The 13,560-nt window shown below is 40.4% G+C and overlaps 1 long non-coding RNA gene across 1 annotated transcript; it reads left to right on the top strand.

The window, feature by feature from the left end:
- Positions 1–2,850: 2,850 nt before the first annotated feature.
- On the top strand, positions 2,851–11,922 carry LOC130458501 (uncharacterized). The gene is made up of 3 exons (XR_008917862.1): positions 2,851–3,650; positions 9,936–10,033; positions 10,649–11,922. It is a non-coding gene; the product is annotated as an uncharacterized LOC130458501 (long non-coding RNA).
- The last annotated feature ends 1,638 nt before the right edge of the window (positions 11,923–13,560 follow it).

Here is a 13,560-nt window from a genome sequence, read left to right as displayed (position 1 = left end):
GGGAGGATTCTTAAATAGTGTGGAGCCCCAAATGGGTCTAATAACCTCTAGCAACTTTTAAAAATAGAACTTGGGAGAAAGGAGGCATTTCTCCCATGGAGGGTGGGAAGGTGATGAAGGCCATGAGCTTGGGATCCTTGTGTTCTCTTTTAATACCCTTTGGGCGACTGCCAAAGTCTTAGTAGTGGAAAGTCCCAGAGTATTCCTCTGGCTGCCAACACTGGTTTGATTTTTATTTTTTTTCCCTTTCGGAACTTAGAATTGAAGATTGTCAAAATTAGAAAGGCTCTTGGAGGTCACTCCTTCATTTTACAGATGAAGGACATTGAGGCCCGTTGAGTTTAGGTCACTTACCCAAGGCCAGGCAGATACTGAGGCACACTACACTGGTGAGAACCCAATTCAGTTCTCTCAATCTCATGCCCTTCCCACTAAACCAGGATAGGGTGGGGACTGGATTCATCTTTAACATTGGCAACACATGGTAAACAAAAGAGTAATGATGCAGCTTATCTCCGTGTAGTTTCATTTGCAGTACCTTGGATAGAATGCTGATCCTGGAGTCAAGAAAGACCTGGGTTCAAATACTCTGACATTTACTTGCTATGTGATTCTGTACAAATCTCAGCCTCATTTTCCTCATTTGTAAAACAGAGGTAACACTAATTCCCTATATAAAAAATATTCTTACTTTCTGTCTTACTCATAACTGAAGACAAAAGGCAAACATGGTAAAGTGACTTTTCCAAGGTCACACAATTGAGATCACATTGGAACCCAGTTCCTCTCAACTCCAGCCCTGAGCACTCTATCTACTCTAGCACCTAGCTGCCCCTTCTTGGGGTTTTTGTGAAGTTCAAGTGATATAATGTACCTGAAGGATTTTGCAAATTTTAAAGTACTTTACAAGTTCTTGCCAAACTTTTGGTGACCCCATTTGGGGTTTTCTAGGCAAAAATACTGGACTGGTTTGCCATTTCCTTCTCCTGTTCATTTTACAGATGAGGAAACTGAGGTCAACAGGGTTAAATGATTTGCCCAGGGTCACACTGCTGGTAAGTATCTGAGGTCAAACTTAAACTCAGATCTTCCTGACTTCAGGCAGTGCGCTATACATAAACACATATAAACAGTATAACAACAACAATAATATTTAATATTTCTGGAGTACTTAAAATTTTTCCAAGCACTTTATTTTGATTAAATCATTTGATCTTCACAACTCTGTGAGACTAGTGCTATTATTGTCCCCACTTTACACAGGAGGAAATTGAGGCACAGAATGTTTTAAGTGAATTACCCAGGATCACACATATGCACATATTTATACATACAAATGTATATGTCAGATTATAATTATTCACACACATATCTTAGCTAAGAGATTTACTGACTGCAATCCTGGGGAAGTGATTTACCTTTGTAAGACGGGAAAAAGAATTTCCGTATATATTTATATATGTATATACACACATTTATAGTGCAATACATATATTTTTACACACTTATGGAATGCATGACATATTTACACATAGACATATTTATACAGGTATTGTGTGTATGTATGCACATATTTTTAAAGTCAGAGAATTCTGGTCTCATGCCCTATAGATTTTAATTTTGTAGTAAGCCAAAGCAAAACAGTTTTGTTTTTTTTTTGCATTAAATCAAAGTAAAAAAATTTCCAGTTAGGAAGGAATCCATCTTGACAAGGGCACAACGCATGCCTTGCCCAGGTTCTGTAGGTCACCAATCAAAACCATCAGTTTGATCATAGGATCCTAAATTTCAGGACAGGAGGACATCTTTAGAGGATATCTGTTTCAATCCCCTAATTTTACAGAGGAGGAAACTGAGGCTCAGAGAGATCAAATAAAGTTACACAACTGCTAAGGAACAGAGTCAGGTCTTCGGGCTTCCAATCCAGTCTCTTTCTTCTCTGCCATATTTGATTACCCCACAGAGACATTTCCTTGACCATCTTGATCCCTCCTCTCCCATTCGAAATCCTTGCATTATTATTTTCTATGTAAGGTAATTCTGAAGCCAAATTAGGTAAAAAAAAAAATCCTAAATTCAGCCTTGGTTTTTATTATGTTGTGATGGAAAAAGTAAAGACTATTCAAACTTTCAAGATTTCAGAGCGGTTTTAGACGGAGATTTCTGTAAATTTCTTTAAGATTTATTTATGGCCCCGACAATGGAAAGAAAGAACATCAGAACTTCAGAACTCTGGTTGGTACAGTGAATGATCTTTATTTCACAGAACCACCAGGAAAGCCTCTCTCCTGCCTCTCAGTGGTGGCCTCTGGGTACAAAAAGATATTTATTTTTATGCTCATGTGTAGATTTATTTTCCTTCATTGTACTGTTGTCACAAGGGGGGATTGAGAAGTGACTGTGATATGTTAAAAAGAGAAGAGCCCTCCCTTTTAGGTGTCATCTATTTCTTTTTTAAAACCCTTACCTTCTGTCTTGGAATCAATAGGTTCCAAGGCAGTGGCAAGGGCAAAGCAATGGGGGGTTAAGTGACTTGGCCAGGGTCACACAGTTAGGAAGTGCCTGAGGCCAGATTTGAACACAGGACCTCCCATATCTGAGCCTAGCTCTCAGTCCACTGAGCAACCTAGCTGCCCCCCCCCCCCCGCCATGACATATATTTCAAAGGAAATTGCATTAGGTTAATAAAACAAAAATTCAGACTTGTTAAGTTGTTTATTTATTTTTAAATTTTTTTTAACTAAAATTGGGCTTTTGGATAAAGATATTTAGTTGTTTCAGTCATGTCTGACTCTTTGTGAACCCATTTAAGGTTTTCTTGGTAAAGATACTAGAGAGGTTTGCCATTTTCTTCTCCAGTTCATTTTACAAATGAAGAAATTAAGGCAAGCAGTGTTAAGTGACTTGCCTAGGGTCACACAGCTTGGAAGTACCCAAGACTAAATTTGAACTCAGTTCTTCCTGACTTATGGCTGTTCTCTCCCCTTCTCCACCTAGTTGCCCTCTAAAAACTTATTAGAGCAATCACAAGAACTTATGTGCAGAAAGTGAAGGCACTTTAAGGATCTCCTCTCCTCTTTCAGATAAGGAAACCGACTTACCCATCCAAAATAAATGTAAACAGCACCGTATGTCCTCTGAATCAAAATCCAACACTTTCTCCAAGGAAACGAGTTTGTTTTCACCTGTGCTTGGCCAAGCTAACTCGAAATGATCTCAGGCTACAAGAATGTGGGTTGTCCAAGGATATGGGAGGTAAATGCAAGATTAGGTGCCAGTGAAGGTGAGAGAAACCATAACTTTTCTGGGAAATGAACAACCCACAGAGAAGCAATTAGAAGATGCTCATTTGCATAGGCTACGGGATTGGTTCACACCGATCCCCCCTGGAGGTCACTGATGAGAACTTAGTGACTAATGGCCATTCTGATTCATAAATGAAGCAGCATTTCTTTTTATGATGTTATAAAAACCCAGTGAAATGCTGTTGGTCCAGACTCTATGAATTAGCAATTTGTGATGATTTCAACAAAGATGAGACTAAAGCTTCTCTCTCCATAATAAGAAAAATGACTTAGTTTGGGCAAAGAAGTTCTCAGGAAAAATGTCCAAACTCCTTAAGGAAGCCAACTCTGCAAGCAGGAGGAGAGGTGCCATTTGTACAAATATAAGTAATACTCTAGATGGGAAACATCTTTCTCTCTTCATTGATGTTGGTTTCTTAGGATGCCTTCAAAGTAGAACTGTGTTAGTGGAGTTTGAGTGACTGTATTTAAAAGCCATAAAAGCATATTTTAGGCAATATAATCCAGAAAATTTACATGTGGAAAATAACCTTAGCGAGGAAGCTGAGTCCAACTCCTTTCTTTTATATATGAGGAAACCAAGTCAGAGAGAACTTAAGTGACTTGCCCAAGGTCACAAAGTATGCTAATGGCAGAACCAGGACTAGAATGCCATCTCTTAATTTCTAGCCAGACCATGTTCTCCCACTGGACCATAATCTAATCCATTAAGTACTTGCTTGCAATTTGAGAGGCAGCATGGAGGAGTCTGGAGATAGGCTTCAGAGTGAGGAAGACCTGAGTTCAAGTCCCACCTCTGACATAGGCTGGTGATGTGACCTTAAGTCAGGTTATTTAACTGCTCTTTGCCTTGGTTTCTTTAAGTGTAAAATGGGGATAGTAATAGTAAGAGGGTGATGAGGATCGAATGACCTGATATTTGTGAAACTCAGCACAAGCTTAGCCCCTAATAAATACTCTATAAATATTGGTGATGGTGATAATAATGACAATGCTGATGATATCAACCCTCAATCCCCCCAAAGGCAACTCTCTAAGACTGTGAGTTTCAGAACAACCTCCAGTGAAGAGATGGATAGATCTGGAGTGAGGGAGGTCTGAGGCCAAATCCTCTCTTAGGGCTTGCCTCTCTCCCATTCCATCTCCTCATCTGTAAAAAAATCTGTAAAAAAAAAAAATAGCCCCTCCTGGGGGCAGCTGGGTAGCTCAGTGGATTTGAGAGCCATGTCTAGAGACGGGAGGTCCTAGGTTCAAATTTGACCTCAGCCACTTCCCAGCTGTGTGACCCTGGGCAAGTCACTTGACCCCCATTGCCTTGCCCTTACCACTCTTCTGCTTTGGAGCCAATACACAGTATTGACTCTAAGACGGAAGGTAAGGGTTTAAATAAAAAAAATAGCCCCCCCTTCCCAGAGTTGTTGCAAAGAGACACACGAGATAATCTGTGCAAAGTGTTTTCCCTTAAAGTAATATGCAAAATTTTGCATCACGATGATGATTATTCACTGTCATTTTTATTATATACTCCCGGGAGTGCCTAATGTCAATGACATTATAGATCTGGGCAAACAAAACAAAACAACCAATTGCTAATAGTTTATCATGAAAGCAGATAGAAAACAGTTACAAGCTTTTGATTTTAGCACCAGTTCAGGGATAGATTGATACTTTGCAGTTTGAGTCTTCTGCAGTGACATTTCACATTACTTAGACGAATGGCTAATGGAATAATTAAATATAAGAGCTATTCCAGGACGGTGCCTACAGTGTATCAATGGGTTGCAGGGACAGGATAGAGCAGGGTGTCCGGTGGTGGGATATACTGGCTCAGGAGCAAAGCAAGCGTGACCTCCAGAGAGGTCTTAGCTAACCACTCTTGGCAGAGCTCCTGCTAAATTTCAGCCCGAACAGAATAGAAGGTAAACAGTTTGGGCCCCAGGAAAAAGTAGGGAGTTGTGGGAGTTTATTTGGGGTCCTACCTCGCTCTCCCCATCGCTCCCTTGGCGGTAGCCCCTGAGGCGCAGAACCTACACTGAAGTCTTCCTGACTCCAAGCCCAGCACTCTATCCTCTGAGCTCCCTAACTGCCTCCTGAGCTGCAGAGTGACTTGCCCAGGGTCATACAGCTAGAAAGGGTCCGAGGCTGGATTTGAACTCAGCTTTTAACGACTGACCTGCAGCTGCCACTTCTTTCATTGATGGTTTGTTTCTAATAAGCGTATGTATATATGCAGATCCATGCAAATGTAAGTGTGTATGTGGATTTACAGTCCATGTATATAGGCAGGGAGAGCAGCTCTCTTACTACATTGCTAAATCATATATGGATATTTTATATTTATATATATTATATATTGTGTGCATTTTCCATTTAGGCAGCTTAGGTGTATTTTATTATTGATATTGATGTATATTTTAGCCTTTAAGCGTATTATATGCTATAGAGTTTATATCTATGTGGATATGTATATTTTATAATTATATATATTACACATCATGTGCGTATTTAATATTTATCAATTATATTTGTATATTTTTATTTAGCCATATTGCGTATTTTATATATGGTTTGTATTTATGTGCATTCTAATTTATATTTGTGGAATTTATATTTATGTATATTATGTTATAGGTGTACATTTTATATTTATGCCTACCATAGGTGTATATTTAGTAGTATATTATATGTACATTTATATTTATGTATATTATGTTATTTTTTATATTTATGTACACTGTGTTGTATGCTTTATATTTGTGTGTGTTCTATGTTCTATGTAAGTTTTATCTTTGTGTATATTATGTTATATATTTGCATATATGTGTGATACATGGATCATATACAAACAGACACTATATATTATATAGACACAAATATGCTCACATGTACATACATATACATATGTATAATTGAGCAAGATAGTAAGAAAGCTGGTCTATGTAGGCCCCCGTCTCTACCTTTTGGTTTTGGGGGTGTATATCCATTACAAACCCCTAGCCGTCCTCTTTCCCACCCTAAGAAATTCCCTTGTAACAAATATGTGGAGTGTGCAAAAGCAGAACATTTTACACGATGGAAACGCTAACTCTGTTCAGGTAAACAGACCTTGAAAGGCCTCCCACTTCTCCCACTTTTCTAGGTGTAGCTCGGGTCTGGGAGCCCACTCCAAGGTCAGTCACTGGCCTCTCCCCAAGCCTCTTCCCCTCTCTATCCTGCCACATACATTAGGCCACATCATCGCTGCCTTTTACTTCTAGATGCCCAGATGCCAGGCCTTCCAATTCCATTCCAGGGGAGCCCTCTTCTTTCTCCCTCTCCCCCCCAGTATAGATCATGATTCCACTCACTGGGCAAGTCATCTAGCCTTGTAGTCAATAGTTTCAGTTGCCTGGAGTGCTCTAGTATCCATATACTGTGGGACCGGGTGGGTAAGGAGAGAGACAGAAGGGGAGGGGAGACTAGAACTGAAAGAGTGGTTGGGGGCAGCTGAGTGGCTCAATGGATTGAAAGCCAGATATAGAGTCAGGAGGTCCTAGGTTCAAAACTGAACTCTCATATAATTCCTAGCTGTATGACCCTGGCCAAGTCACTTAACTCCCATTGCCTCACCCTTGCCACTCTTCTGCCTTAGAATCAATACACAATACTGATTCTAAGTAGGAAGATATGGGTTTTAGAAAGAAAGAAAGAAAAAAGGAAAGAAAGGAAGGAAGGAAGAAAGAAAAGAAAAAAGAAAGGAAGGAAGAAAGAAAGAAAGAAAGAAAGAAAGAAAGAAAGAAAGAAAGAAAGAAAGAAAGAAAGAAAGAAAGAAAGGAAGGAAGGAAGGAAGGAAGGAAGGAAGGAAGGAAGGAAGGAAGGAAGGAAGAAAGAAAGAAAGAAAGAAAGAAAGAAAGAAAGAAAGAAAGAAAGAAAGAAAGAAAGAAAGAAAGAAAGAAAGAAAGAAAGAAAGGAAGGAAGCAAGGAAGGAAGCAAGGAAGGAAGCAAGGAAGGAAGGAATGGTACCCAAGGACCAAGTAGGATGGCCTCAGGTTAGCTTTGCCTACTCAAGAATCATGCCTAGGTGACAGTGCATGAATAACCCAGATAGAATTGCTTGTCAGCTCCAGGAGGGGGAAGAGAAGGGAGGAAGGGAGACGATTTGAATCATGTAACTTCAGAAAACTTGTGTGGAAATTTTTTATTACATGGAATTGGTAAAAATAAATACATAAATAAATTATAGAAAAAAGAATTATGTCTAGGGCCCTTGTGGCAGCAAGTGTTTCTTTGCCAATGAATATGCTCTTGGTGCTCCTTTTGCTATGCTTGGCATCCCTTTAAAAGGTAACCCAGTCACAGCAATTGGGCATTGGTACTACATTATTAGCTAACATGGACTCAGATTCTGAGCCTAAAGACCGTTGGACTGTTATATACTTTGCAGTCTGGTAAGGGGTCACACCACTACAAAAGAAATAAGTGGTGGGGGCAGAATGCAGCAAAGGGGTGGCTAATTAGCTTCCTCTGGATATTAAAATCAGGAGAAAGCTGCAACTTAAAGTAAAAGATGGCATGTTAAAAGGCACATTAAAATTATGTACAGCATATAGATTATGACATTATCATCCATTGTCTCCGATGACTCGGAAATCAAGTGATTATAGAACTTACCGTTATCCTCTCGTCAAGCCCCCAGTTATCTATTAGCCTCTAAATCACTCTTTTGGTGGTGAGTGACTCCCCTGGCCATACATCATCAATTTCCATGATCTCATCCTAAGCTATCAGTGTACTTGCATCTTCGCCTCCTATCCCTCTCCTCCCTTGGCCTTTTCCTAGCATCACAGGCTCAGGAAGCTGAGCTCCAGCAAACCCTGCTCCTCCTGAAGGTGTGGAGGTGCTGTGGGTTTTAAAGAAATCCGTGGCCCAGCGGAGGTCAGTGATCCCACTGTTCTACCAAAGAATTTATATGGTGAGCCTGGTCCCAACAAGGCCTGTCTGTGTGTGAGCTGGTTTACACAGGAGCTGCGCTGGCAGAGAGAAAGCCGATGTCAGGGATGATTTAGGGCCTGCCTAGATGCTCCGCTTGTACCAGAGTGAAAGAGACTGGAGAAGAGTATATAGGCAGCCCTGACACTGTGGTTTCTCTGCATTTCTGTCTAGAAGGTCATACCATCATGGGAAAAAGAACGATGGCATAGTTTCAGTTGGGAGGGTAAAATAGTCCTCTTGGTCTGCCCACTCAGGGAATGAAATCTGAATGGATTATCTGAGATAGATCAGGCAAAATAGATCGCATACTAGGTTTGTAGTCAGAAAGACAGGTTCCATTCTGGTCCCAGACCCTATGTGGCTCTGGGCAAATCAGTTTATATTTCTCAGTTTCTTTATCCAGGAATGGGCATAATGATAGTCGCTATGATGAGAATCAAATGAGCTAGCACGTGTAATTTTTTTTACTCCAACTACATGTAAAAACAATTTTTAATATTCATCTTAAAATGTTTTGATGATATAGCATATGTAAAGGGCTATACAAATGGTGCACAGTGGATTAGAGTGCTGAGTTTGGAGTCACAGAGACTTGTCTTCCTGAGTTAGAATCTGGCCCCAAGCACTAGCTGTGTGACCATAGGCAAGTAATTTAGTCTTGTTTGCCTCAGTTTCCTCATCTGTAAAATGAGCTGGAGAAAGAAATGGTAAACTACTCTAGTAGCTTTTCAAGACAACCTCAAGTGGGGTCACAAAGAGTCAGACAGGACTGAAAAATGACCCAACAACAACAAAAATATACATACATGGCTGCTATGATTTGGAGAATTTTGAAATGTATTCGTTGAGAGCTTTAGAGAATGTATGGTAAATAATAGCAGGGTCACATTGAAGATCAGACATACTACCCAGTTAGCAAACTATCCTCTCCCATTCCTCTAAGGATGAAAGATGCCAGTTTACTTCCCTCTCCTCCCTGTGTTAGTTTATCAACTTAAAAGTGTAAGAGAGAAAAGGAATGAATAGTGGATGAATCCATCCACCTCTCTGAGCTTATTTCCATATGATTAAAACACAAATTTAGATTCGATGTCAGAGAAAATAAAAACAATGTGAACTGCCTCAAAATAAAATGGACTGCCCCAAAGGGTACTGGTTACCCTGTCATTGGGGATCTTTTAGCATAGACCTGATGACTACTTGCCTAATGTGTTAGTGCACATCACCTTTTTGGAAGGGGTTGGACTGGGTGGCCAGTGAGCAACTTCCCAACTCCAAAATTCTGAGTTTCTGTAATCTGGGGAACAGTAAAGGTTTGTTGAAGACTCACTCCTCACATGGATGTTGTAAATCCAGTTCCTGGGTGATACTGAGTCTCACTCAGCATGGGATCTTTGGAACACAGCTGAGACTTTTTTTGTTTCTTCTCGGAGTTCCACGAGACCAAGAATCTTTTCTGTAGACTCAGTTGAAGGGGAATGCCTCCCCCTACACTGGCATCAGCCAAGATGCAGCTGAGGGGAATTGCCTCAGGCCATCCACTCTTGCCTGTACTGGGCTCAGCTCCCTGGCTTTTTCTTCCTCCAGCTTTTTCAGAATTCATCTGCAGCCTCCTCACAGGAGTTCATGATTTCTTTTCACAACTTTTACATGCTTCAGAGGTGTCCTGGAGAGACCCCGTAGAGGCAACAGCAGGGCTCAACGCGGGAGGCAACCCAGTGAAGAACCTAGAAGAGCCTGGATCATTGAAGCATTAGGTAATCAATCACTGAATGATTCAAAAATTGTTGAACAAAAATCAGTATTTAATTTCCCTGACTTCCTGTTCCTTCAAAATGGCCCAGCACATTATAAAACTTGGCCCTGAGGATGGAGCTGACTTTAATCATAGGAATTCTTTCTTGGTTTTCTGTTCCATTGTCAAGGCCAGCAGATAAACCATTCTGTGAAAGAGTATGTGTTGGGTACCTGCTCTGTATGTTCCAGCCAGCCCCATTCTTGATCTTGTAGGTGTGAAGATCCAGAGCACCACCCTTGCTCACAGACCCAGGAAGGCTCTAGAGCTACCATGGCTATGGGTAGTGGGACCTACTCTCAGATCCTCTCAGCTATTGACACATTCTATTTCAAACCCACCTAATGAGAGTTTCCTGGCTGCCTTATCAGTCTACCTGACATCCTTGGGCAGTTACTGTTGGGTTACAGACTTGGAGGAATCCATGTCTAAACAACCAGTACAGATGTGATTAGTCATAGCTGCCAATTTCAAGTGCCCTCTTCAGTTGTTTGTCCTTTGACTCTTGGGAACCCTTCCCGAATCTGTGTCTTTCTTGACCCTGACAATGTTTCTCTTCTTTTGCACTTCTAATCAGAACTGTGTACCTCTTACTGAGACCTGCTTCCAGTTGGCTGTCACTAGGAAGGAGCTGATCCACTCATTCACAATGAAGTTCAAGAATTAGTGTTATCCTTTGCAGAGGCACTTGATTTTAAAAAAGAACATTGCTTGAACCCAGACAGAATTTTAGAGACTGTTGAATGGCTGGCTACTATTTGTGGGGATGAGGGGAAAAGGCAGAGTAGTGGGGTGGGACTTCCTCAGTCCCTCTTCTATCATAATATATCATATTTCTATAGTACCTCAAATTCTCACCACAACTTATGATCATTATCCCCCATTTTACATGTAAAGGTAGGGGACTTCTTGTTTGTATCAATCACCCTATCCCAATTAATGTGATGAACAAGATGCTATAGTCCTGATACCTTTATCAGATAAGAAAACCTTTAGAGAACCAATGCCTCAAGTCCTTAGTTTGGAAGGAAGGAAAGTCATTGATCAAATGAAATGATGGTATGTAGGAAGTGTATTGGGATTGCCTACAGAGACTTGATCAGATCTTTTAGTACTTGAATAAAATAGCCATTTCAGAATCTAGAATTCCAGCCAGTGGGCATAGCTTTAGCCTAGTAAGAGAGTAGGAAATTGCTCGAATGCAAAGAGAGAATATCCATCTCTTCTGCCTTCTTCTCCATTAATGAGAGGAAGATCTAGTGAATTTTGAAAGTTTGGAAGTTTTGCTATTGATGTCCTAGTTGTGTCCCGCCAACACTGGTCAATGGCAGCATTTCCATCACTCAAAGGCTGAGTTCAAATCGACTCTATAAGAAACCCAACAGAAAGTAATATGTACCTCAGTGGAATACTATGAGAATTCCACAAAGGGAGAACGGGACTTCCATCTAATCGAGAACTGTGAATTACCTGTAAGCGTAAGTCCACTCTCCCTAGGACTTTTTATGTGCTGGTAGGAGATTGTGCCTTATATTGATGTGATATTTCAAACCAACTGGTTTTGACTATGCAACCTTAATAAATATTCATTCCTAAGAGCTAAATAAGTCAGGCTGGAGCATTGATGTCAACTGACAATTAATGGGAAAACCCACCTGTGAGGACTCATGAGCTACAGTAACTAGAACAAGCTCTAATTCGGATTGAGAGAGTATTGTTTCTGTGTGAACATTTAATCCTCAAAAGTCAGCAAATGCTATGAAACAGGGCTCAATTTATTGTTTTGTTGATTATATAGACTTAAGAAAATGATGGGGACATTTTGTTAAGAATGTGGATTAAACTTTGAGATGTGTGCATTTTTTCAGAAAGCCAGTTGTTTAACATTTACCAATACACAGCTGCCCAAACTCCTCAGATTTACCCGCAGAATGTCAGGGAGCTAAGCAAGCAGCTGTCCTTTCTGTGTGCACCAATCTGCCAAGGCAAAGAGAAAATAGGAGTATTATTATTATTATTATTATTATTATTATTATTATTATTATCCAGTGCCTGCACTAAATCCATATAAAGAAAAATCAGATTTGGAGAATTAAGTGATTATAGTCAAAATATGAATCCAACTCTCCTAAATCCATATCTCGTACTCTGAAATGAATAGCCATAGAGAGAGTACTGCAGATACTCTCTAGAAAGACTGACTATATTCCTTGAGACATATTCTTCAAACTGAGACATCTACAGATGTCTATCAAAAACACCTGAACTTGGGTACCAAAAGGAGTACTGGAGAAAGGGGGAAGTGGATGTGGAGTAATTCTCTACTGCCTCTAAGAAAGACATGTGTAGAGTAGTGCAGTGAATAGAGCTTTATGTCCAGAGTCAAGAAAACCTGGCTTCTCGAATCTAGAATACGAGAATTCTAGAATTTACTAGCTATGTGACATTTAAATTTAAATTTATTAAATTAAACAAAAGTCATTTAAATTTCGTCTGCCCCAGTTTCCTCATCTAAAAAGTGGCCATAATAATAACCTCACTGGGTTGTCAGAGGATAGAATGAAATGTTGATAAATTTGTAAAATGAGCTTATAGTAGATGCTTCATAGATGTTTATTTCCTTCCTTCCCTTCCCCTCTTCCTTGGGTTAGAGATATCCTACACCCAATTTCTGATCCTCTTTCCCCTTTCTTCTGTTGCTGCCACTGTGTCTTGGTGCTCATTTGAACATTCTTGCCTTTTTTTTCAATATCTTCTTGTTATTAGACCACTTCTGTGCTTGTTCTAGCATTTATTCCCAAGAAAAAAAAGAATACCGAGCAGATAATACTTTAGGGCAGAGATTATACCATTTTTTTGGTCAAAATGTTCTCAGCACAAAGCACAGTGTGTGGTTGATAACGGATGTTAAATAAATATCTGATGAATCAATAAATAGTCAATAATGAGGGCATATTCATAAAGTGCCTGCTATGCACTGTGGTAAGCTCTGGGCATACAAAAAAGGGCAAGAAAAAGTTCTTACTTTGAGAATAGCAGGCAGAATCAGAGATGGTGGAGTGAAAGCTAGAGTTTTCACCTGGCTTTCCCAGTACACTTTCTGTAACTGCTCAGAGAACTTGCCAAACCAAATTTTGGGGGGAGAGGGAGTCAAGGGAAAAAAGGCACAAAGAATCATTTTTGCAGCCCAGGGCAGTTTCTGGAAAGAGAGGTCTCTGAGTACTGGGGTGAAGGCTAGTCAGGAGCACAGGGCATCAATAGCAGCATGGAAGTAGTCAGCAAAAGCAGTGGTAGTGGCAGGCTGCAGCACAGCTCCCAGGGATAATAAGGGACTGAATCCCTGGCAGAAAGAGATCCCCTGTACTTACACTGAGAACGGGAATGGGTGCCATATAGCAGCTCTGTCACCCATTTCCCAGTTCTGGGTGATGGCTATAGGGCAGAGAGAAGTGATCCTAATTGAAGGCTTTAGAGCTCTCAGTCCTTTCT

The sequence above is a fragment of the Monodelphis domestica genome, chromosome 3 (assembly GCF_027887165.1).
Source record: "Monodelphis domestica isolate mMonDom1 chromosome 3, mMonDom1.pri, whole genome shotgun sequence".
Classification (NCBI taxonomy): Eukaryota; Metazoa; Chordata; class Mammalia; order Didelphimorphia; family Didelphidae; genus Monodelphis; species Monodelphis domestica.
This window is presented reverse-complemented; position numbering and strand designations above follow the sequence as displayed.